The following is a 27636-nucleotide window of genomic DNA, read 5'->3' as shown; positions in this document are numbered from 1 at the left end:
TTGCACGCACTACATGTGTGTATGGCTTGAAAAATGTAATTCAAGGGTATCGTTACCCTAAACGGTCACTCAAAAGGTGTGAGAACAGTTAAAATAACAATTTATTAAACATATATACTAATGTACAAACTATTAAATATACCGTAGAATGGTCAGCAACGGAGAGGTCTTCATGGCCCAAATACAGTTGAAGAATGCATTATATTTATCCAGTCAGGGATATGTGAGGAGGACAGAGAAGTAAGTCTAAAATGCACAGTTCATGGGTACTTAGTATGAACAAAACCCACTGATTGCCGTTATCCCACTGTGCCTATTATCCACACCTGCGTTGAACAGTCCTGCTATTGATATGCGCTAGCAAGCTGTTCAGTATTAACAGTCATTCAGTTCCTTAATGTAACACAAATGTCATAGCAGTGATACAACTATATCAGTGTAGCCACATGCAATCACTGTTTGGAATACCAGGATAATCTAGTCTAATCGTATCTGGCGATAGTCCCGTGTTCTAAGCGTTAAGGTCCCTAGTTATAACACAAATTCAATACAAGTGATACACCAGTATCAATAAAGCCACATGGTATCATTGTGTCATGTATTGTAGCTGGAATAGTCTTGTGTGGTCGTTTATTGCAAGTGACCCAAATGCTGAAGTTCAAAAGCCATAGACATAAATGTATCAGTTCATGTTATTTTAGTAATAAAGGGGATCAGGTAAGTATGTATACCAAAACTCCACCTATGAAGCCAATTGTATCAGCATAGTCCCTTTGGGCTTACAAGTGAATGGATATCAGGTAGTAGGCAGTAATAGTAAGTCAGGAGGTGGATTAATACATGCACATATAGATATGAAAACTGCTCCTGACTACCATACCGGGAACCCGCCCTGTATGACACAATACTACCTCTAGGCAGACAACCTGCCCCCCCCGTATGCACCCTATATACCATTATAAATAGGTCCCCATAATAGGTGAGCGGTAGATTCCTTTCTTCCTTACATTTATTGTATTATGCTAATTTGCTAAATTCTATACAACTGCTAGATTCGCTTAATGAGACTAGAAATTTACTTGAAATTCACGTAATCTACTATTTATTTTGGAAAGTTGTTTGCCTGTTCTCTGTGCATTTTGCATGATGGTTCCTGAGATCTTGGAGTGGGTTTACTGTCTGTTTGGATACAATTCCCAAATGACATCACTGTTGTTACCACATATGATGTCACAAATTACATGCTCCCATCACAGAACCCTGAAGCTGCCACTTAATCTTGGTCACGCTAAAAATCCAATTTGCAACATTAGCAAAAATACAGGTGCAGCCAAAGTTCATCAAGAGTGCGCGATAATTGTCTGGGATGATCGTACAATTTCCCACAAACACTCATTAGAAGCCCTTGATCGAACACTTCAGGACCTCAGAGGCAATGAAACTATTATGGGTGGAGTTGTTGTTGTTTTAGCAAGTGATTTCACATTGAGAAACAAAAAAATGTAATTATCCATTTATAAATCATAGTATTTTTTGATTTCTTAGAATTCCTAAGCAACACAAGCAGCTAGTTAGACAATAAATAGAATAAACACATCTTTTTCCCCGCACTGTCTGGTGGTATTTTTCTGAAAACTTGCAAATTGCTACATTATTAGCTCTTTGAGGCTTAGCAAAAAAATATGCGAGAAATCACATTTTGGGGAAAAGCCCTCTATAAATTGGCAAATGCATTTTGGACAAATTTGTACATCTCTAAATGCAATAAGAACATGAAAGTCTCAGTGACTAGAGCTGACAACATGGTTACCATTTTTCAAGAATTAATGCGAATGAGATATGATAGCATCAATAACATTTTGAAACATAAAACTACAGGAGGATATCACCACAGAGTATCTTACCAGGATGTAAAGAGAAATGTAAAGGCAATTAATTAATCAATCACATTTTGAACCACAGGAGTATACATTTAAATGTTTGTATCTACTAGTGTGTATTTGAATGTATGGTTTTATTTTAATTGTCATATTTACATTGTTTTACCAGCAACAATATAATTCTTTAACTGTTTATTTATAATTTTAATAAAGTGAATACTTTAAAAAAATACACATGTCCAAAAATAAGAACATTTGTCAATGGATGATGGGGAAGAGATTAGAAAAAAAGGAGAGGAGATGGAATGGTGAAGGACAAGGGTAAAACATATCTATCTATATATCGCAAATGGAAATATTACTGTATGCTCATTTGCATGTCTTAGACAGATCTGCAAGTGCTGTGTGCTGGGTCATAATGGTGAAAGGCGGGGTTGCAGACCTGTCTAAGACATGCAAATGAGCATATAGTAATATTTCCATTTGCTATATGCTTTGCCGTGGCGAGTTTTTGTCACTTCTTTTACCCACCATAACTTAACTAAGTATGGTAAAACCTATCCCTTGCTTCATTTTTGCATAGCTAGTATAACCAACCCCACACCGAAGAGACCCATTAAGGTCGAAACAGTCTGTCTGTGGGTGGGTTTGCTGGCTATGCATCTTAACCCTGGCTGTGCTCAAAGCTGTGACCATGCAGCAAGCTTAAGCCTATAGGGGAACCATATTGAATGGTTTCGAAGCAAAAGGTGGCACTGTGTGCTCATTTGCATGTCATTTCCCAGAATCTCTTGCTGCAGTGGAAGTGTTGGGTGATAATGGTGAAAGGTGGGGTTGCAGACCTGTCCAAGAGATGCAAATGAGCATACAGTAATATTTTCATTTGCTATATGCTTTGCTATGGAGGGTTTTTGTTACTTTAACCCACCTTAACTATATATATAGGATTACACAGGGCATTGGTAGCTCCATGCAGGATCCAAACCTCGGCTTGTGATCCCGGGAGCAGAGAAGCGTTCTCGTGTGGTAACGGAGGAAGGGAGCAGCGCTGATTGAGACGACCCTAGGGAGCGATTCATGCGTTCTCGTGTGGTAACAGGGGAAGGGAGCAGCGCTGATTGAGACGACCCTAGGGAGCGATTCATGAGAGAAAAGGAAAAGAGATATCCACTCTGGGAGAAACAAAATCAACAACAACCCCGAAGAAAACGAGATTCAGGGGAGTCAGAGGAGGAGCAAAGAAGCAAGGACAGAAGAAAATAAAGATGATGATGTCTCACTGACCAGAAGCAAGGAACTGGAGGTGCTGGTTCCCGGAGGGATTTCCTGTGCCGTGCACCCGACCGGAGGGACGTCATTTCCGGTTGCTCAGACCATGCGGAGAGCAGACAGGAGAGGACTCCATTGCTGACAACAGATGGCAGTACTGGCTTATGAGAGCCTATCTCATACCTGCTTTTAAACCCTGTACTTTTGTGAGTGGGCATTTGACTGATTTTATTGTTCTATAAACTATTTGTTATACTTTAATGCACTAGGTGTGCGCCTGTTTCTTTTCTTTTCTTTTTTCATAGGTATCAACAGGGAGTAGTGACCCATTTGAAACGGGCTGCCTTATATCTGGATGCTATATTCTGGAACAGGACTTTGTGCTTTCTGAGGTTTTTTAGGTTTTTTCATCCAATTTTAACCTTTTTTATTTCACTTTTTTTACATTTTTTATTATATATTTTTTATACGTTATGGTTATATGGTATTATTTTTAAATATTAAAGTATTAGGTCTTTACTATTGATTATTTTAAATACATTATAGAACCTATTACCCTTGGTTAATACTGGTTTGGATTTAATTCACCTACATATGCCACCCCATTGGATGCTTTCATAATTAGTTTACATCAATCACAGTTTTGTCTAGGCTGTATTAGAGGCGCTACTTCGTTTTTTCTGTTTTGTTTTGATATATATATATATATATATATATATATATATATATATATATATATATTATATATACATTTCACCAAGAAAATCTTAATGTAAATGCATCTAAATGCTAATAATACCTCTTATCTCTAAATATTGATGACTACATATTATTGGATTAGAATAAATGCCTAATAAACTAAATGAGACTATAGTTAGAAAATAGGATGCCCACACCATCATATATTATAGGGACCATCATTACTTCTAATATATTTAATAATTAGAGCTAAATAAAGGTTTTTAATTGGTCTTATTTGTCTTATAATAATACACATAGTTGTGTGGGCATTCTATGAGCAAATGGCTAAATCTTGTGATCACCCGTCCGGGTACTGGCTAATGGGAGAGGGAGAGCACACATTGAGGCCGAGGGACCAGAGCTAGAGTACAGGGCCGTCAGAAATAAGGAAATAAAGGGAGGGGGGGGGGAAGGGGGTGGTAAAGGGGGGAGGGGGAAAGGAAGAGTTCCTATCATACAATCGTGCTCATATCTAGCGACTCATTCAACCCACAGGGTTTGTTGCCCCAGATTCTTTTCATCAGGTCTTATCCACTCAGGCCCTACTCTGATTATGCCCAGGTTAAAATGACCAAATGGAGAGAAATGTATAAGATTTTCTTTTCTTTTAATGCATATGGGACTTTTAGCAAAATAATCCCAAATGTCTTGTCAGATCTTTAAACCAAACTCACTACTAAGTTCTCAGTACCTTGTTATCATATATTTGTCTTCAGGCAACTCATCTGAGGATACTTTAGAGAGGTTAATCAAGATTTATTCATCATGTAGATACAGAAGACGGGAATCATTTCCTTGGGAATAACATTTTTTTTTTTTTTTGCTCTAACTTTGCAGCCTGGAGACTGTAATAAATAGTCCCAAATGTGGAATATTTAAAGATATCAGAATATTGTATTTCTTCACAGAAGTTAATCTTATTCTTTATGTAGAAAGCAAACTTAAAATTAGGTCGCACAGATTCAGTGTATTTAATAATTCATTTGCTTAAGGTCTATGAGTTAATAAAGTAAATATACTGTAGGATTCAATAGATGTCCATTAAAATCCAACTTCTTGGTTCCCAAGGGAACCTTCCTCAAGGACAGACAAACAGAGACTGACAGCAGACACTGCAATGAATATCCCTAGTATCATCATGTCATACAATGGTTTATATTGCAAACAGTTTTGGTCAACTTGAGATGTAGGAGGAAAATGAGCGAGATGTTGTCAACTTTTATTTATTGACTTGCATTGGGTTGAAGGAATCTTTGAAGTACTGGAAAAGTGCATGTAATACTTTATATAAATGCCCTTCTGGGAATAGTTTTACGTGTTGAATCTTTCTTAAGGGAAATGTAGAAAATAATCATTCTTTCAGCTCATTAAGAGGGAGTCTCCCTGATAAATAGGAAAGATTTTACTAGTTTACATCTATTATTAAATATCATATTCTTTGAATCAATTATTGTATCTTTGGCACTAACAGGGTTTTTTTTGTAGTAGTTAATACAAAATTTGTTATCCTTAAAAATTATTTTAAAGAAGAATATCTCAAACATCTGCCATACATATATAAAACAACCTGATTTGAGTCAAACAATAAGATTTTCTCTAAATTGTTTTAACTTGGAATTTTTTTCAAATCTTAAATGTATTAATTCTATAAACAATGCCAACATATAAATTGGCACATGTGCCTGCTAGGCATGTGCTGCCAACTGTTTGCATATCTTCAGTGTTAAAACTACATTAGACCACGGTCAGTAAAAATATGTTGTACATTAAATCAGGAGTGCTCAACTCCAGTCCTCAGGCCCTCCGAAAAGGCCAGGTTTTTAAAGATATCCAAGTTTCAGCACGTGGGGCTCAATCGGTGGCTCAGCCTGAGCCACTTGTGCTGCAGCTTGGATATCCGTAAAACCTGACCTTTTGGGGGATCTTGAGGACTGGAGTTGAGAACCACTGCACTAAATTACACAAATTTTCAGTCTCTTCAACAACATCATGTGGACAGTTAGTAAATAAGAGAGAAATTAGGTAAAATAACTCAGCTAGAATATACACATTTGCAGATATTTTTTCCTCAAGGCATGAATAACCTTAACATTGGAAAATCTCATCATCACACTATTCATTAAAACGGCGAGATTTGCAGAGCAAAATCGCCTGAAAACTGAATCAATTTGATACAATAAAAATTGGACGTTCTCATTGTAATCATTCTGAAATCTCATTTGCATGCACGCTTTGCTTCAAGTATTGTTGTTCTGTTTGATGCGATATATATAACTTTAAGGCTGAGAGAGCCCATTAATTTAATCCTCCTCTCTACTTAACCTACAGTATTCAACTTAGTATATATACGGTAACAACTGAGGAAGATTTATATAGTGGACTCTATCTTTCCCATTTCCATAATATCTTGAGGTAGGCGAGACGTTTCAGCGAGACTTTCTGGTCTAATGCAAGCTTGCAATTTACTGAATCCCATATACTTAATTTTGCATACATGATTTGATTATCACACAATGACAAATTTCATTATTGCACAACTGTAACCACATTGTTGCCTTAAATGCCAATTCCCATGGTTTGGACATTTGACAACTGGTTAATGAATATGGCGATAAGACTTTCCATGCAAAAGTCTTAAAAAAAAAGATTCCCTGAAGAAGAAACCTACGGGTTTCGAAACGCGTTGGATGACTGGTCAAGAACTGCAATCCTAACCTCTACCTCTAACCATCACCCCATTACGCGAGCTGATCGAGTCTACACGGCGCTAATACCAGCCATCTCCCCCGCGGTGACGTCATTGACCCGGAAGTGCTGTGCACGGAGGGGAGTGAGAGAATCCAGCCGGCGTGGAGCTGTGGACTGGCAAACAACTGCATGCGGCAGCAGCAGACGTTGGACTCGTGCCCTGTGGGTAAAAGAACTGTGTAGAGACTCTATACTTACCTTTCAACTACTGGGATCCTGCATCCGAGGTACCAGCGCCAAAACCCCTGTGAGGACACTTGTTCCGGTTTCCTGAGGCGTTGGGTAACATTATCCCTAACTGCATTTGTTCAATTATTTTGATGTACGCACAATACTCACCTTACCTTATTGTATATGCTAATATATCATTTAATGCACTATGAGCGTTGTGCGCTGTGTCTTTTCTGTTTCCATGCAAAAACCTGCATTTGCACACACAAATTCCATTATTGCCACTTAATGAATAGGCCATTGAGTCTTAGTTTAACATTGTAGTAATATAATTTTTCCCTCTTTAAAGATTATCATGCAGTACAGGCCAGATGGTAAAAAAATATGTGCTGCCAGGTATGTATCCTAAAGGTTTTTGCCAATGTATAGCTGCAGTATTGCAGCAAAGTGCCAGTTTGAATGGAAAGGTAACATATATATGCAAGATATTATGAACTCAGCTATAACAGAACATTTTAGTCCTGGTTTTTAAATAACAACTAGAATAGCATGCTCATCTTTGAATTTTCAGAAATATAGTTATATGCATAGGAATCGGTGTAACGATGGGACATGTTTTTGCTTACGTACGTAAAGTATTGTTTATTTATTTCCCCCCGTAAGTGCATAAGCATTGTAATGTTCATGTATTAATGTATTATCTATAGTCAACTCTTGTTTTCAAGTGTATGCAAAGTTATTTATTATTTATTATACAGTATGTATTAAACATAGCATTGCCATGTTATGTAATTTTAAGCTTTGAGAAAATCACATCCACCGTTTGTTTTCTTTGTCCCACGTGTAGTCCATGTGCAGTTGCTGGTTTGGTGTGGAATGCTATGACGACTGGCATCTTATGTCACACTACAAAACTACAAATGCTCCACCTAAAATATATATATATTTATATATTTATATTTATGTAACCCCCTCTCCCCTATGCCTAAGGGAAACCGCAGGCGATTACGCGTGCTGCTGTATCCTGTGAGGCTAAACAATAGAATATGCTGCACACTGCAAAAGGAAAATCAATACATACAGTCCACCGGTGCTGCTGGTTCAAGGAATACCTGTCAGAGTAATTCCAAGGCAATACTCAGGAAAAAAGGGATCCAACGCTCTACGGATTTTATATTAAAGCTAATTTATTTGTGCCACACAACGTTTCGACCTGGATAGGTCTTTCTCAAGTAACTAGGCATGCAACAACTGAGGATAAGCCCAGTATATATACGGCCCCCGATGAAGCCTATCAGGTGAAACATATGTTGGGTATGTCCTAGCGTTACTCCCTGGTGCGCAGGCTAATCGGAGAGGTCAGGTGCGTTACCTTGTCAGAGTGTTTTGGAACCTTCACCGTGGGAAGCGCAACGCTCTGACTTTGATCCTATTTACAACATTTCATGTACCTTGCAGTGCTATTTGCATTAATATGTATATTCTGAGTCTCTTAAATTAAAACTCCAACAACAGGAGTGTTTGGTAAGTACTTGCCAAGTGGTTCACCGTTACAGACCATCAGGTTCAGCAGTTTCTGCACCTGTCGGTCTGGTGACAAACTATATGTATTGAGGGGTGTGGACTATTGTTACAAACCTAAATAGACCTCAGACTTTACTAGTCCACCTTACATCCAATACCCCACAAACCACTATTATACATAGGCACGCTGAGTCTCTATTCACTATCAAGCAAGCACTCTCATACAATATTGGACCTCTCCATAGAAGAGGTTTTTGGTACACTTAGGATCAGGTACTTTATCTGACGATGCAAGGATATACTGAAACAGCTACCACCACAGTTAATTCAATAGTATAACTGTGGTATACAATAAAGATTAGATAGCTGTTTTCGTTTCCAGTAATAGCGTCCAGATTTAGCACACTGACGTCTCCCTTCATTTTTAATTTATTTGAATTATTTTGGTTCATTGTTTACTTCACTACCATTATATTTTAATTTATGTGTTATTACAATGTAATTTTAACCAGACAGGGGTGTCTCTTTAGTGCGACATAATGGGGGGATCTTTCTACTTCTGTCTACATTACCACTACTCCCAGTCAGCACCACCCCACACCAGTTTTTGTAGTGAGGTTTTTTGGTATGACGGAATACAATTACACTCTCCTTGGTGTAGTGCGAGGTACACACATACCACTCAGGGTATACCCTCTTCCTTTTTGTGTCTAATACAGTACCCCCAACCAAAAACCATTCCACAGGTGACATCATGTGAATAATCACCCCAGCTGACCCCAATCTGCCTCCTCCTGATCAGTCCAATGCAAATTACAGTAATCAAAACGGGAGAGAATGAGGGCCTGAGTCAGAGTTTTAGCAGTCGAGCAACAGAGGAAAGGGTTTATCTTTGTAATATTGCGGAGGAAAAAGCGACAGGTTTTAGAAACGTTTTGAATGTGAGAGAGGAGTCGAGTGTGACCCCTAAGTAGCGTGTTTGGGCTATTGGGTGAATGATAGTACTTCCAAAAGTAATGTGTGTGACCTGCGTCTCTCAAATGGGGAGAGGCACTGACTAAATATGGGAGGCAAACCCCTTAAGTACAGCCAGGAGGAGGGCACCAGGTCTGACCCAGGATTGGGTGAACCCAGGCCTTGTTCCACCTCCTCCCCTGTCACTCAAGGGCACAGCTGGGAGTGGGGAAAACCGATGATAAGTACTGACAGGCCTGCGCTTACCAGGCTTACTGCCAGTTAGTTATTAACACTTGAACAGATGACCACCAAGGGTCACTAAAGCCCTATAAAGTTGCTCTCAAGAAGTCTAAACACCATAAGTAAGGTATTAATATCGTATTCTCTTCTGTCGATACATATAACCCAAAAATTGGGTCCAGGGACCACCTTATGGATGAACTACTACCAATCAAAAATTAAAATCAGAAAAATAATAAAAATGTATTGAAATCTATTGAGTGCCCATACTTCACACCAGTATCTGGTACTTACAAATATCCCGGCCACCCCAACACCTCGAGTCTGAGGCTTTTCAACTCTGGACTATTCTAGACACTGGGGCACCAGCTTAGCAGGGTGCCCTTTGAATTACGGAGATGAAAAATCCCTCGGGTCATTCATCCATAACATATGGGCATGTTAATGGATTCATTGCCAGACCGGAAGGAAAGGGTTCCTGCCTTTGCATTGAAAACACCATTGTAATACAGTTTATTTATAAATGTATGTTCTGCTAATGCAAAAAATATGAAACACATATATCTTCATGGTTTCTTTATACCTAGCTGCACTCCAAAAATTAGAGTGCTAGCTGGTTCCTAGCACAAGTTATCCACTTAATTGAAGGGGCTCTGTTTTGTGGGCTGCAGGATACCATGCATCAAGAAGGCACTTCAGCTAAACCGCAGACCACTTATTCAATTGACTTTTTGGTTTCAACGCCTGTGGTCTGGAAACTGATACCTATCTTTAATACAGCTAGTTACTCGCAGGCACCCTTCTTCAATTTAGCGCTTGGCACAACGCTAGAAGCTCCCCCTTGTGTCGCAAATACAGTTAGCACATAGTTCATTCATTCATTTGACTGCAGCTAGCTGTTAAGCTGCAAAACAGGGACAATAAAGGTAGTGTAGGGGAAAACATGGCGTTATGTTTGCAATACATTTTAACCCCTTCTGTCCCAACACGGTTTAGGGTTACCCAGCCGGGCATAATACCTTTATTATTGACCTGGTTAACCTTTTCACCGCCACACCTACCCATTCAGCAACCACGGGTCACCACGCAGGGATATTGTGATTGCTTTCTAGAAATCACCCGATCCCAATTAGCAAGTGATCTATAGAGAACAGCTCAATATCGGCTGTCCACCACCATGTTCGGGTGTATCATTGGACCACCAAGTCTATTATCTCTGGCATCCCTGTGTGCCCTGCTACCGTGTGCTATCAGATTTCCACTATGGCAGCACACCACAGTGGTCTATACGTGACCCCAGTAATACCACTCGTAACAATAATCCTGATACATATCAGGGTTATAACATACCTGGTCGGAGAATAAGGATACTCACTTACACTTTAACCACACTGAGCCCCAATAGCAATCACTGTAGTGCTACAAGTAATATATACTCTCTCTGCAGTTTTTTTTTCTTTTTAATTCGCTACTTTATTTAGGCTCCCGTTTTGTTTTTATTATTGGACACTACAACCAAGACCCACATTTTGTGTCCACACCTATATTTTATCTTTTTGAGCACAGCTCACATTAAAAGTTATTTTAATTTATACATCAATTCATACTGGGCACTACACTGGTCCCTCCTTAGGGACCCACTATATCTACCTAGTCCTTGTATCGAGCTTGTCTCCGCGCTGATGACAATTCTTTGAGTGCTCTCGTTTATTAGGGATTTTTTCTCTAGAGTTCGCAGTTATGACAGGAGTCCCTACTCTTCCTATGCCCAAGTAACACTGTAAAGGTGCAATACAGTGAGGAAGATGCGTAATATACACCAAGCCAGCCGTACAATATACACCTTTCAAAACCTCACTTACTACAGCTCTCTTATGCCTACAACCATTCTCAAATGCTTCACCTTACCTCTTGAACTCACTCCCTCTGAGTGCCCAGCAAGCTCCTTCTCTCTCTACCTTCAAAATTAACTGAAAACTTAACAAATCATTTATTAGTCCTAGATGACCACAACTTACAAACTACAGTATCCTCTTATATGCACTCATATATACTCCTATTGTTTCTCTCAATTTCCCAACATGCCAATATAATTGTGAGCTCTTTAGAGCAGGGACTTCTTTCTCCCAATGTTACCATTATGTCTTTATGCACTTATCCTATCTGTATTATATTTCTTGCATCGTAATGTTTGTTTAGCTCCCCCATTGGGACTACTATGTTAGGTAAGGGGTTAACGACCTCAATGGATTGACTGTGTGGGCTCACACAGAGTAACACCCTTCTCCCATCACATGGTATAGTGTGACATAGCAGGAAAGAACCCACTTCCACTGTAGGCATAGTCACCAGTGACATCACCATCAGGGTATATATTGTAAGACTGTAGGTTCTAGAACATAGGTTCCTAGTAGTGACAGTTGGAGTAACCACACAGTTGGTAATGTAAATAAGTTCCCGTGTATAGTTAATGTATAGTTATAATGTCCTGTCTGTTTGTTTTTTGTAGTTAGGGAAAGTGTTGCATTCAGTTTGCGTCCATAGTCATGGAAGTACAGAAGTTTACAGGTTCCCGCAGAGGATGCCTATATCCTATTGGGATTACACTGTACAAGTAGTAGCCCTGGTATCAAATTGGAGTGGTCCTGCTGAGACGAGCTCTGTTGCATTCGAAACAGAGTGCGTAAGAGAGGCAAAAAGTACCTTGCACAAAGTTCATGATAGTGAGGGTAACATAAAATGGGGCCTGTATAACCAGGGAAAATTATCATTTGATTTTATTTAGCCTGTGGCTTTAATAGTATAGTTTCCTGTCAGCTTTCAAAGCAAATAAAAAAACAGGTCTATCCATTTGTAAGGGCTAACTCAGACTTACTGTCCCGGCAAGCTTCATTCTAAAGCTTGCCGGGTGTATAGCGGGCCAACCGCGGGGCTGCTCTCCATTTAAAACGGAGTTTCCCGCGCGGCGGCCGCTTCAATAGATAAGCGCTAATGGCGCTTACTATTGAAAGCGCATGGCGCTTACTATTGAAAGCGCCCGAGGCGCGGGAAAACCAGCCGAAACCGGCCGAAGATAGCTGCACGCCGCCCGCAGCTGTTTTTAAACTGCGGCGGCAGCCGCATTAGTTTGAAACCAGCCGCCACTGTACCAGTCCCTATCTGTAGGGCTGGGAGGCTAGGTCTCCTACCAACCTCTGACCCCAAAGTCCTGTAATAGAGTATCTGGTTCCCTGGGATCTCTCTGGCAGCACAGTCCCTCTGTGCTCATGAGACCATACAGTTGTTGCAGCACACTTTTAAACCTGCTTGATGAGCCAGGTGGAGACTGGCTAATTGCCTATAGTTGAAAATTATCAGCTCCCTGCTGGGCTCAACAGCTACTGTGTGCTGCCTTTTTATACAGTGAAAGGCCCTGTCACATGGCTGAATTGGTATAAAGAGTTACAGAAGATGACCACTTACTGTAAGATGATAGTAACAGAAATACGCTTAAACACCTCCCTATCATAAGAGAGTATGAATTACCTATGGAAGAATTAAAAAGTACAGTAAACTGTTTATTGTAACGGATGTCTTGATGTGAAGACTGAAGATGTGAAGACTGAAGAGCATTATCAATGACTGTTAATGAAGTTCATGTTTGTACTATAAAGGTTCATGGCACCCTTAATTGTTCTATCAATATATAAGGAATGCAACAAAAGTACCAAAAGGGCGATCAAATTAGCAAACATTGAAAATGAAAAACGGATTTCAATAGAAAGTAAGATGAACTTTAAAAAGTTCTATAAGTACCTTAATAACAAAAAGAATAGAAAAGAAAATATACAGTAGGACCCTTTCAGTGTGAGTTTGGCAAGAACATTATTGGAGACAAGGAAAAAGAATAGGTTTTAATCACATTCTTTGCCACTGTATTTAGTAGGGAGGAATCAAAAATAGTGCCACAGGAGGAAGTCACAACTTACTTATTATAGAAAAATTAGTTAACTGATGGTTAAATGCATAGGTGGCTTGATAAAATTAAAGTGAATAAAGATGGCATGCACCCAAGAGTTCTTAAAGAGATTATTTTATTATATTACTGTAGCCTAGTGCCCCAGACTATACCTTTCTTTGGCCCTAACATTATAAGTCCTGATTGGAACAGGCAATGTTGGAGTTAAACTCCTGCACAGAGGTCTAGCATGTAAGTCACAGACTGGATAGGATACAATATTACCATATCCAGGTGCAGGCCTAATGGCAGTTAGGAGTGTCATGCCTGGGAGGGTACTGGCTGGGTCACATGCAGTTGGTGTGATGCCTGTCAGTACCTGGACCTGCCCTGTTATGGGGCAGGGTTACAAACCCCTCCCCAGGTATAAAAGTTGGCACTCCACTAAATTGTGTGTGTTCTTTTCCCTCCCTCTGTGGAGTGGGAGCAATTCCACCTTGACCCATCAGGGGTTAAAGGTATTAAGGATGAGCTTGTGCGGCCTCACACCCCTGGGGTCTGATCCAGGGAAGATGTTGTATCTACCTCTAAATATACTAGTTATACCATCACTGGCCTGAGTGTGTCTATGAAGAAGGAGTGGGGAGAACTTCTGTCCCTGGCAGGAGCCCTACAACATGGAGGCGCTAAGAGAGAGATAAGGGTGCTACATTACATTATATTATATTCAGTTATAGTCAAACCATTACATTAATATTCATGCAGTCCATTTCCAAAGGCTTGGTACCAGAAGATTGGTGTAAAGCAGATGTGGTGTCTATATTTAAAAATCAAACATAAAGATAGACTAGCTAATTTAGATTTTTAAAATTTTGAAATGAGGAATGTAAGAGGGGATATGATAACTATATACCAATATTTTGGGGACATACACAGAACTTTCAAAAGAACTATTCATCACAAAGGGCAGTACAAACAACATAGGGTCATCCTTAAAGGTTGGAGGAAAGGAGATTTCCCCAGCAACAAAGGAAAGGATTCTAAACAGTAAGGGCAGTTTAAATGTGAAATTCATTGCCTTCGGGACTGTTATGGCAGATCCAATAAATGTGATGGCAGATACAATAGATTTGTTCAAAAAAAAGCTGGACATCTTTGTAGAAAGGAAAGGTATACAGGGATATACAAAATAAGTAAACACAGGAAGAATTTGGATCCTGTGAGAAATTTGATTGCCAATATTTGGAGTCAGGAAGGAATTACATTTTCCCCTTATAAGATTGCATTGGATGATGTTTCACTCAGGGCTTTTTTGTTTGCTTTACATAGGGATCAAAACTCTGTAAGTACAAATATAGGATAAGTATCGGTCGTCTAAATTTAGCATAGGTTGAACTTGATGGACATGTGTCTTATTTCAACCTAATCTAATATTTAACTCTGTAACTGTGTAACTATGAACTATGTAACTATATCTACGCCCAACCTGCCCACATCAAGCACCCTAATAAGGTATGAGATACTGAGCAAAGCCAGGTACAGATGTAAACTCCTTAAGAGCCAGGCAAGGAGAGTTACATTTGTAAAAATAGGAAAGTGCTTTGTACCTGGTGGGTGTTAAAACAATATACATAAATACTGTACATGCTTAAAAAGTATCGTATTAATGATAAAAAAAAATCCATAATTATCAGGGTTGCATGGAAGCTTTCTAAATAAGAGGCTCTCTCTGTATAAAGATGGTCCATGTTCCTTTATAAATCACATAGGCAGTTTTATGAAGATCTGTTTGGAAAGCATGCCTTTCAGTAGTGCCCCTGGGTCATAACATTATTTAAAAATGTGAATATACAGCACATTAATTTACATTGTCAGCATGCCCGTTTGTTATGCATCAATTATTTTTACATAACAAGAAAGAAGCCAAGTTATGTCTTTTAATAAAAATAAAGATAATATTGTTTTCTGTTGTTTTTGTTATTACTTTCAAGTGACTATGATCAAAATAAAAATTCAACATTTTATTTATCTTCAGATGTTGGCTTAAATACAGCTACTGGGAATTTGAACACAAACATCATATCATAGCAGCTGTTTTTACAAAACTCTAGTTGCTGTTGACTCAAATAAGTCACATTTCTAGAAACAGTCAAAAATAGTTTTGTGTCAGTCATTCATTTATGGAAATGTTTTACCACAAGAAAAAAAATTATGCATTTACTGCCTCCAACTTCACTTGAAATATTTATATCAGGAAATTATTTCAGTTTGATTTACCAGTGTAAGCAATTCTCAGTGCAATATTAAGAAGTTACATATTTCAGAAGAATGTAAATCTTGAGAAGACAAGATACAACTGAATTTTTAATATTGAACAGGACTTCTATTACTGAACAAATTTGACAGAGGAATGTTTTTAAAACTAGATGTTCTCTACTCACTGCCTGTTAAATCCACTACAGTATGTTGTGGTATTTATCCCTTGAATATACAATAGTTATGTTTTTAGTTAACAATAAGATGTGCCATGGGTGACAGGAAATGGATTGTGACCTGGTCACAACTCAAGGTCACTTTATTTGGACTATAGCTTTTCATTACGTATGTAGCGGGTGTACCCCTAGGGTACTATAACTACTGGTGCTGCTGTCACCTGTGAGTCTAACAAGAGGCCTGAGCCTCCACCACTGGGAGCCTGGGGTGTACTTAAACTCGGTGCAGCGCCTCCACTGATGAGGGATACCAACGTGGTGGGAGTGTGCCCTCACCAGACAACCATACAGTAAATACACACACGGCTGTATGAAACAGTATTTACTTATCAACATACTATCCTTGGCATATCAATAGCATAACATTGCATAACATTGCATGACATTGCATGACATCCCACCAGCCCACGTGTCCATCCTTGCATCACCCTCTGTCCTTAGTGTACCAATGTGCCAGGGCATTTAACCTCTTAGTGTCCACCAGCTATGAAGTCAGGGTGTGTGTGTAAGGGACAGCGCTTCCCAGTGTTGGGGCCCGTTGGTTCACTTTGATATACTACCTCCCTGGTTATGGTCCTAACCAGGAGAATCCTTGGTGAATCAGCAACACCGCACAGTGATCCCACGCCGCAATGTGCTGCTCTGGCAGAGATGAATCCCTTGTCCGTCTCCCGGGGGGAGGGATCTCCAGCCGGATGATCCTTGACTGACTGTCTCTTTAAGGAATCAGCATCTGTTTTAGCACTCAGGCTGCACCACTCTCAGGCAATGTCCTGCAGTATGATCTGTCTCAAGCTATGTGAAAGATCCCTGCATTAAGGCCTTCCCTATAGCAAGCACTCTCAGCACCTCTACAGTGACTTTGGGGCTAACTGGGCCCTGGGGGTTTGACCTCTGGCCTAGTCCCTGAAGCACTCCTTCGTGGACCGACCTGCAACTTCAGGCTCCTGGTCTTCACTTCTGCTTCCTCTCCCAGCAGGCAATAGCCCTTCCTGCTCCTTCTGCAGAATCCTGCAGCCTTACTGGCTCCCTGGTATCAGGTGGTGTCACTGCCCCTGAGCTTCAAGGGGATTGTAGTCCCGCCTGAAGCCTTTAACATAGCGAGCCTCAAGCTCTCCCTCTAATGGCCACTGCTCCGCACCTCGCGCTACCGCAATTCCTGTAATGGCCGCAATGGGTCTGCCCTGCGCAGGCGCAACCTCTCAGGCACTCTGCCGCTCCTCGCTGCTTCCGCGCATGCGCGACTCAGCGTTCGTGTGTGCGCCCGCCCAACATGGCGGCGCCCTGCTGCGGGAGACGCCGGCAAATCTATCGCCCTGCCTGCACTCTGAAAGTAGGGGGGGGGGGCGGACCAGAACACGGGGAGCCCGATGGGGGGTACCTGGCTACACGTATATTTATGCAGCACCAACATTAGATCATACAATATTATTCCCTTAAAGCAGAGCTTATTAAACATAGAGCATATGTTTATAACTCCTAGGCACGGATACACCAAGCTCTGCGAAGGGAAAAGGGCAATATCATGCCATAAATCAGGTTCCAATCATTTCCAGGCTGGTTTATATGCATAAGCAAGGTACACTAAACCAGCATGGAATAGGTGATAAAAATGATTTGAAACTGATTCTACTGCCTTAAACCGCCTAAAGCCTGTCCTGTTTCCCCACAAGCTCAGCCTTTTCTGAACCAAACAGGTATCTAGCACCACACAAACCTGTAGCTAGAGTAAATCTCCCAGAGGAAGATATATGGATAGAAAGTAATTATTTAAAAATACACAAATTAGAGAAATTATCCCAAAATCCCAACAGATGTAGCGGCCATTATTTGAACAAATCACGGTGCCGTTTTCATGTGCGCTGCTGTACTCCACGCGGCATTAACGCAGCCAATCACCCCAGGCATTTGTGTTTATCGTGGTTGCTTTGTTTGAATTTCATGGATTATGTGCAATTAAATGCAATGAAATTAATTAATTGTAATGTGTACAGTACTGTGCTACTGTGCTATTGTGTCAATTTACAGGTATTTAAAAGCCAGAACACTAAAATGCCATTTTCTGCACTCTCCTGCACTCGCGTGTAAAGGTGGTGCGGTTGGAAGCAATTGTGCACCATCACATGAGTATTCCGAGGTATACACTGCGTGACGTGTTTCAATAACGGCTGCTGCATCTGTACCAACCTTTCAAAGGCAGATGTACATTAGACCCATATCGACCACAGTTATATCTTCTAATAATCTAGTATTACAGAAAACAGAATTATTTTTCTTTATTTAGACCCTTTGGATTTGGTTCTATTTTATGTTATCATAATAATAATAATTGAGAAGTTGTTATCTACGTTTAACACACATTAATAAAGTTTTTTTGACATGCACTCGATCTTTGAGTGATGTCACAACGACATGTGTCGAGACGTCATTATTGATGTTAAGACGCTTGATGCGTATAATGGCGACACCGGTACTCAACATTAACACATGAGAGATGATTTGTGAGTTTATATACTTATTTTCCCCACCACATCAGACTTTTGATAAAAGGCATTTTTTCCAGCCAGAAACGTTGACTCTCTTTGTATGACCCTCAGGTGTCAGCCTGTTATTTTTCATGCCATTCGATGGTAAGGTTTTTGAATTACAATTGTACTATTTCATATGAAAATCTTTGCTATTCACATTGTGTACATTCAGTATGATCCTTAGAGTAGTGTTGAATGTGATCCTTTGTACAATGTGATTCCTTTATTGAATATAGTTCATTATTTTTTAACCTCAGTGTTGGTGACTTATTTCTCTATTGACAATTCAGCTCATTTTTTTATAACAAATCCTTTAGCATCATCATATTAATTATTTTCTAAAGGAAATGTAGTATAAATGTTTATTTTTTGGAAAGGTGACACAAGAATAGTTTCCTAATCCTGTCTGCTAACAGCATGTTCCCAAGTACTCCAGCAGAATACCACAATAATGAGGCACATATATGTATCCACATGCTCCATCATCAAGTGGATATTTTCAATTGTTGAAAAGTACGTTTATGTGTTTGGATAGGTCTGTAGGGGGCAAGCGGGGAAGTGCTACAGTATTCACCGGTGAAAGTGACTGACATTTTATTGAAGCATAACATTTTTGGTGACATAGAAGAGGGCCTGTAGGAGGTTCCACACATCCCACCTGCTGGAGAACACTGTAAATTGGAGTCAATGCGTGCACGCTTTATAAGACACTACTTCTCCTGTAGACTTACAGTATCATGGTTATTGTGTAAGTAAACATCCAGTGTATAATTCATATTACAATTCCCATATGTGTTATGTATAATTATTAGGAAGCGTTGACAAAACTGGAGGCCAACTAAAATTTGAAACATGAAAATTGACATTATGATCAACTGTTACACTGTACAACATGCATGAATTTTGCCATTGAAAGTATTAAGAAATAAAATATTATTTCATACAAACGTTTTAATATATAAAGTTTGAAATATTAAACGTTTTAAATTTTTTTTTTATAACAGATAATCAACACTATTTTCAGGGAGTCCCAACTGGAATTTGTGGTTGATCAATTAAATACTCCACAGGTAAAAGTACCTAAAATATATAGAAATATAATGTTGTATATTTGTTTTGTAAATCTAGTAGAGGGAAGTGGTCCCTGAGGGTTAGTAAAATATATAGTGGTTTTGCTGTTACTGTTTTCACAGTATTTTATGAACATGATATATTTTCATATTTGGAACCCAAATTTGAAGCATAATTCATGCTAGAGTGCCTTAATCTTCTATATGTTAAGAAAACATGTTAATTTTGGGGATACTGTATGCAAAATCAGTGACTACTGTGCATATCATAAAGCATGATTCATGGAAAGACTACTCATGTTCACTGAGAACTTTATAAAACTGTCACATTAACAGCTTCATGGATTTTGTTATGAATAGTTTTTGAATGCCCTTATGAACTGATGATTTACTGTCTTCCTTGTGGCTCCATTCAATATTGACTATAATCATTTCTGTGACATTTGCCATGACAACAAAACATATGTTGCTGCTTATATAGTGTCTGCCTCAATATTAACATCTTCTTCCTAGCTGCCTGTCTTTAGAGAAGGTACATCTCTGTCTCTCTCCCCATGTGTATTCATATGGTTGTATCTCTCTCTTCATTATTGATTATTCTTTATACTGTAATTGTTCATGTTTTTGTACTAATTGTAAATATTGGTTTAAATATATGTATATTTAAACATTTATTTAAATATACAAAGGTGTCATTTGGAATACATGTTTTAATAAAAAGTCTGCAATAAGCAACCCTTATTATCAAGTAAAGCATATGTAGCCTAGTCCCCCTGGCTATAGACTTCCACTGGCCTCAACACTAAACATCCTGATAGGAACAGGCAGTGTTGGGGTTATACTCCTGTACAGGGCCAGCCTGCAATTGCAGCCTGGATGGGTACTATGTTGCTGTATCCTGGGGCAGGTTTAACCAGCAGTCGGATTGTCATACCCGGGGAAGGTACTGACTGGGTCACATATGTATGGTGTGATGCCTGTCAGTACCTGGCTTATGTGAAAAAGCAAAAAGAAAAAGTGGGTGCGCTCGAATAATCTGCTATCACTAAAGGTATCCCTGTCAAGGTTAACCAGGTATATCACGTGTGTGTGTGTGTGTGTGTGTATATATAAAAAGTAAAATAAATGTGTAATAACCCGGAATGGTGGTCCGACCACAATATATAATGTGTGCCAATATGAATAAATCCTGAACCTATTAAATATCAGCCTAAATAAACAAAAAAAAATAATTAATGAATAAATACAAACCAATAAAAAACAAATTTGTTAATGACATGAACCAATTGAGGAGTTAATGGAAGGGTCTGTATCAACAATAATACTGTGTAGTGTATAGTATTGATTGATTGTTATAAGTCCTGTTATCACAAGCCCAAAGTCCAAATTTGTGCCTTTAAATGCAGCTTCTCAGTGTAGGATAACAAATCCTTGTGTCAACGATACCTCCAAAAGAAAAAATAGAGAAGCGCAGAAAAGCATGAATGCAAAATGCCTTTATATAATAATAATAATAATAAAAAAAAGCCTTTTTAAGATAAAAAGATGGGCAAAAAATACCAATACAATGCAACAATGAATAATCAATGATAAATAGAATATAAATAATGAATTGTAAGGTAAGCTTTATAAGTGATAGAAACAAAAACTTTGCCTTATGGATGCTCCTATGTTCCTGCTGCTAGTTAGCAAATGATGAACCCGTCCTATCTTGCACTGTTGATGAACCCCCTCTGACCGGGGTAGGTACAGCTCTGCTTCAGAAGTCGCGGGGAGGTTGCATCAGTGACTTGTTCCTGCTGTATGACATAGACCCTACGAGTCCAGATGCACACTGATGACAGCATTAGACCAGAATTCCGCCTGGATCTGAGGTCACTTCCGCCGGTACGGAGAGGGGAGAGAAGCATTTGCCAGCCACAGCGGAGCCAAGCAGTGAGGGAGGGGGGTCAACTAGGAGATCAACCCAGGACACCACCATCCCAGCAAAGCTCACAAGCTGCGGTATCGATGTGCGTGCAACCTCCCCGCGACTTCTGAAGCAGAGCTGTACTTACCCCGGTCAGAGGGAGTTCATCAACAGTGCAAGATAGGACGGGTTCATCATTTGCTAACTAGCAGCAGGAAAATAGGAACATCCATAAGGCAAAGTTTTTGTTTTTGTTCACTTATAAAGCTTACCTTACAATTCATTATTTATATTCTATTTATCATTGATTATTCAATGTTGCATTGTATTGGTATTTTTTGCCCATCTTTTTATCTTAAAAAGGCTTTTTTTTAAATGATATAAAGGCATTTTGCATTCATGCTTTTCTGCGCTTCTCTATTTTTTCTTTTGGAAGTACCTGGCTTATGACGTTTTGACCAAAGGGTTTAACTAAGGGAATGTGTGTGTTAATTCAATTTCTAACTGGCAACAGTTGTTTGGAGGTATCCGGCCCTTAAAGTGATGAGGACACTTTGGATAAAAAACAACTTTTCTTATCCCTAAAGAGGTAGTTTTTTCACACAAGTATGTAATCTGGGCCAAAAAATGTTGCCCAGAAAAGGTGAAATGTTATATTTACTATATCACAAACCCTTTCTTTGTACTTATCTAAAATATACTGTAATGTGGAATTGCAAGAAGTGCTACTCAGGCCATCACCATTTTTTTTAGAATCTGACTTGAATTTGCATTAGAAATGATCAAACTATAATTCATTATTAATAGCTTTGAAAACAATGTGTATTAAATGTTATATTATAGAAATTAGGATTTAGATGTTCAACTGCAAAGAGCCTGACAAAACCTCTGGCTCTCACAAGCCATTTGCTAAACTTTAATAATATTCTTCTATAATGATCTTTCTTGACAAGAACAGTACTGTATATGTTTGTACTTTTTTCCTTACTACACAATCATATTTAAATTATAGTGATCAGCTGCTTAAGTTAAAGTTTTACACTTGCCTAGCAATTATTGTTAATTAAAACATGAATCACCATATTGGACAGTTAGTATGTCAGACGAAATCATTTTCAAAGAAAATTTCCTTTCAAACTCATATGTATCTCGCTAGTGAAGACAATTCTATGTGCCCCATCTTTCTTTGCTAAAGATAAAAATATGTCAGGCCTCATCGGTCTTTATCTGCTTTTGAGCAGAGTTATAGCTGTAGCCATGTGTAAAATTGGTGTACAGATCTCTCCCAGGCTGGCAGTAATCCTGGTAAGAAGGCAGGGTTGCCAGTAGTTATCATGGAGGTTTGCCCTCAAACCCCTGTGATGTGTAAGATAGTAGCAAAGGAAGTAACAGCATGCTCTGTGTCCACTGTTAGTGACACAGAGGTGGGTCTCTCTGGAACCTATATATATTACACCTCACTTCCTAAAGTTAGTTGGTTAGAGTGTGGTTCAGAGTGGAGTGAAGTGTCTGCAGCAGTTCAAGTCTGTCTGCCAGAGTGGCAAAGTGACAAGCTGAGTACACACTGTGTCCAGGGTTCTGGCACAGCTGGTGGTCTCCCTTAGGGGAGAGGTGGAAAGACAACTTAATTAGAGGACAGGAGGAATCTTCTGAAAGGAGTGCACCTTCAAGATGTGCGGCTAAGTGTCGGCCACTGTGATGGGCAGTCTGCCACAAGACATGCTAATAAAGATGCCCATGACAAGACCCTTCTTGCCTGTGAGTGGAGTTACTCAGGGAGAAGGTGCACCTAGGAGTTCCCATCAGAAACTCCTCCCTGCTATCGTGGGGATCTGGATGGGGTGGAGGCGCTGTACCAAATGTGAGTAGGACTCTGCACACAACCTCAGACGCCTGTCATGGTGATATCCCCACAACATCAAGCTCAGGAGTCCTGTTGCCAGCAGGTGCACCACACTACATACATGTAATTGGGATAGTTTCTCACATATGGGGTCAGGATCAGAAGGGCCCAGAGAAACACCGTTACATTTGGAGGCTCTGCTGAGATACCTATCATCAGAACAGGATTTTGCTAGGCACACTGGGAAACAGAAGAATTTATGCTGCCAGGAAGTGCTGTGGAAGGGACGGGAGCCTAGGGGTAGTCAGGAGAGTGACGGTCCACTCGCAAAATACACCCTAGGGCCTTGAATGGAGTAAAGTGGGTCTGGAGACAGGGCTATAGCTGTTCATGTCACCTTGAGGCAGCTAGTCGTAGGATGCCTGAGGGGATAGCCTGGTTAACATGGGTCAGGAATTCCTGAGAGGGTCTGCGCTAGGTGTAGCCAGCAGTAGGTTGACACCCCAAGTACTGCATGGCGGAAGCCAGAGTACTCTAGCCAGTAACCAGATCACTTACCACAGAGCACATACTGGAGGAAAGCAGATATAGCATGCAGAGAAAGAGTGAGCCTAGCCTGAGGTAGTGCATACATGAGTCAGACATACATGAGATACATGTAGAGAGGTGCACTGGCATTCTTTATTGCATCGAAATGGCGGCTGCCCAGCAGAGAGGAGCACCATGTGCATCGCAATCCAAGTGTAAAAATGGCGACTGCAAGTAATGATGTCCCGCGCGGTGCGGAGAGTCCAAGATGGCGGCTCGCGCCTGATGGAGAGAGCGCACGTGGAGTGTGTACCACAGAGGTACCACATACAGAAAGGACTTTTGCTAGTCTACTGTGGAGTGGCGCTAAAGCAGTGGCTGCCCCGTTTTTGTTCTGCCAAGGAGCCCGGGGTGCTGCCCTGGATGAGAGTGTTGAGGACATTGCTATTATGTGCGGAGAGAATGGAGAATCTGATTGCCAGGCAGTGATCACTACACAAACTACCTCAGCTGCTAATGTGAATGGCCGTGTAATCCAAAATGGCGGTTCCCGCTTCCCTGGGAGACCGCGTGAGCCGTGTGAAGAACATTTAGCAAATCATGATGTTGCAAGAAGTTGGCCAGGAGAGGCGCGAAATAGAGAACCCCACCCTGTAGGGGAAAGTGGCACGAAAGCTGTGGCCGCGCCTTCATGGACTGTGACAGGCTCAGAGCCAATTCTGGATCACCAAGTGAATCTGTGGGACCCTCCTCTAATATCTACCAGGGGGAGGGGTCCTTGTATCTGCCAATTGAGAACAGAGCTGACTGAGGGAGGAGCTAAAGGTGCGCTTCCTGCCCCTCAGTTGCGAGGAGCTGGTGAACAGGAGAGGCTGCTGTGCCGAGTGTCTCCCTTAACCAATGCGACTAAAAGTGCAATGGACATTGCTGTACACCCCTACCTATTGCCAGGAGGCTTCCTGGTAGTGAAGGCGGGTGACAACGAGACTTTGCGGTGCCTGTGCTTGCAATGCAGGTTACCCGGCGGAGAAGCCAGCACCACTGCAAGATGCCCCCAGTGTGTCATACACTATCTGTGGGCTGTGGAGTCTTTTGTGCCTGGGCACGCCGCATAGGCGGGAGGAGAGACAGCCAAGCTGATGGCTGGAGCCTCGCCCAAAGTGAAAACAGAGAAAGCTGATCCCGGAGAATGGGGATCCCTACTGATGATCGCACCGGGAAAGAGTGAGATTGGGGCCTGCAACCGCAGCAAGAACCCGGAACCTCGCTGTCGGTCCCCTGCGGATGTACCACTACAAGCGACGGAGTCTGCCTCGTCGGACAAAGAGCAAGCAAGCCCAACATCAGTGGTGATGCGCCTACTGGCGGGCCACTACAGCGGTGCTGAAAAGAGCCAGCACTTACCTGTGATGTGGAGGAGCCGAGTCCCGCGAGTTCTTGATTACCGTCACTGATGTCACTGGAGCGGATGAGTCCCACGGCCGTGGCGACTCCCCTCGAGAAAGGAGAAGAGGACCTCATCGCAAGCCAGCGGAGTGGTGAGAAACCCTCTTCCCTCCCTCAGGTTCCGATGAAGGCGGCGGAGAAGGAAGGCCTAGTCCAGGCCCCAGTGGAGCAGCGGAACGAACCATCGCGTCCGGCGCCGGATGTCGCACTGGAGGAGGAAGTTCCGATGGGGGAACCCACCCAAGATGTCGCCTTGTCCCGCGAGATCGATGACGGCACTTCCGGCGGACACAGCGGAGCCGGCTGGGAGCAACCAGCATCATCGCGACCGCCGTGCTATACGAGGCTGTCAGAAGAAGAGCGGAGCACGAGTCGGCAATCCATGAGGAATCCGGGGAATTGAGAGAAGGGTGAGCCTGACCTGCTCAATGCTGGCACCGGCCGAAGTATTGCCAAACTGCGGATAGTAGTACTGCATCGCCAGCCCATGTCCCTTTTTGCCCTGCCCCCGGCCATAGCTCAAACCCCTGCCCCTGTCACCTCGTCATCTGGGTCGCTATCTAGCCAAGGGTGGTCTGGGGACCATCTGAGGAACGGACTGGGGGACACATCTGAGGAATGGACTGGGTCAGCTCTGGACTGGGGGGAATGTTTTACCTCCAATGAGGTATCGGGGAGGGAAATGATTCGCCTGGGATGTCTTCGAGAACGAGTTCTATCGATTATAATGTAGGCCTAAACGTATTGGGTCGGGCACTAGGTCCACAGGGACATCTGGAGTTTCTTCTGGGGGAGAACCGGAGGAAGGAGAGATAGCTGTATGAGTGAGAGAGCAGGCTGTAGAGCGGGAAACCAGATGGTGGGCTCCTATTTTTGAGGGGTATGAGGCCTGGTTGGATCGTACTAGATTCATACTGATATGAGGAGATATAGTTGACCACTGGTGGGATGTGGGCGATTACTCTGAGGAGGAACGCCTGGAAGAGTTAAGGAGGTGGTGGTATGACATTCAAAGGGGCCTCGTTACTCCACGGGGGTCCTCTATCTTATATGATGTAGTTGCTCCTGAAGAACCATTGTCATGGGTACTGCCAGGTAAGGCAGGCAATAAAAAGTTAATCCGAATCAGCAGGGCTGAGAGGGCCATAGTTGCACGATACAAACAGTCCCATAGTCTAGAATATCCTTATGTACCTGAACCTCTCATGCAGGAGATAGAGGATAACAGGGACGCATGGCTGAGGGAGACTATAGAGGACTACATCATGTCTAAATCCGATCATGTAGCACATAAGACAGAGGAAAGGATCTGCTATCTCATGAGGGTATGGAGTGTTGGGCGCAACATATAAATGCACAAAATGGAGTATAGGCCAGAGAATAGGCAGCACAGATGTTATAGTATTTCAGTGCAGGATGCTAATGGGAGGGAGGTGAAGAAGCCTGATCCCAGGCATTACTACTAAGTTTAAATTCTCCTATGGAGTGGTTCAAATGTACTGCTGTGGCCAAACTGGTCTATGTGATTATGTTCATGATGAGAATATGCGTTCTATAATAATGTGTACTAATATATATTGTTTATGTTTTGCAGTGCTACCAGAAGGAAGGTTCTGCAAATCTAGGTCCAAGCGGGGATGTTGGCTTCCACCAGGGGATCATTGTAGCCATGTGTAAAATTGGTGTACAGATCTCTCCCAGGCTGGCAGTAATCCTGGTAAGAAGGCAGGTTTGCCAGTAATTATCATGGAGGTTTGCCCTCAAACCCCTGTGATGTGTAAGATAGTAGCAAAGGAAGTGACAGCATGCTCTGTGTCCACTGTTAGTGACACAGAGGTGGGTCTCTCTGGGTCTCTCTGGAACCTATATATATTACACCTCACTTCCTAAAGTTAGTTGGTTAGAGTGTGGTTCGGAGTGGAGTGAAGTGTCTGCAGCAGTTCAAGTCTGTCTGCCAGAGTGGCAAAGTGACAAGCTGAGTACACACTGTGTCCAGGGTTCTGGCACAGCTGGTGGTCTCCCTTAGGGGAGAGGTGGAAAGACAACTTAATTAGAGGACAGGAGGAATCTTCTGAAAGGAGTGCCACTTCAAGATGTGCGGCTAAGTGTCGGCCGCTGTGATGGGCAGTCTGCCACAAGACATGCTAATAAAGATGCCCATGACAAGACCCTTCTTACCTGTGAGTGGAGTTACTCAGGGAGAAGGTGCACCTAGGAGTTCCCCATCAGAAACTCCTCCCTGCTATCGTGGGGATCTGGATGGTGTGGAGGCACTGTACCAAATGTGAGTAGGACTCTGCACACTACCTCAGACGCCTGTCATGGTGATATCCCCACAACATCAAGTGGGAGA

This window comes from Ascaphus truei, chromosome 5, assembly GCF_040206685.1.
Source record: "Ascaphus truei isolate aAscTru1 chromosome 5, aAscTru1.hap1, whole genome shotgun sequence".
Taxonomy (NCBI): domain Eukaryota; kingdom Metazoa; phylum Chordata; class Amphibia; order Anura; family Ascaphidae; genus Ascaphus; species Ascaphus truei.
The sequence above is the reverse complement of the archived record's forward strand: the minus strand, read 5'-3'. Positions refer to the sequence as shown.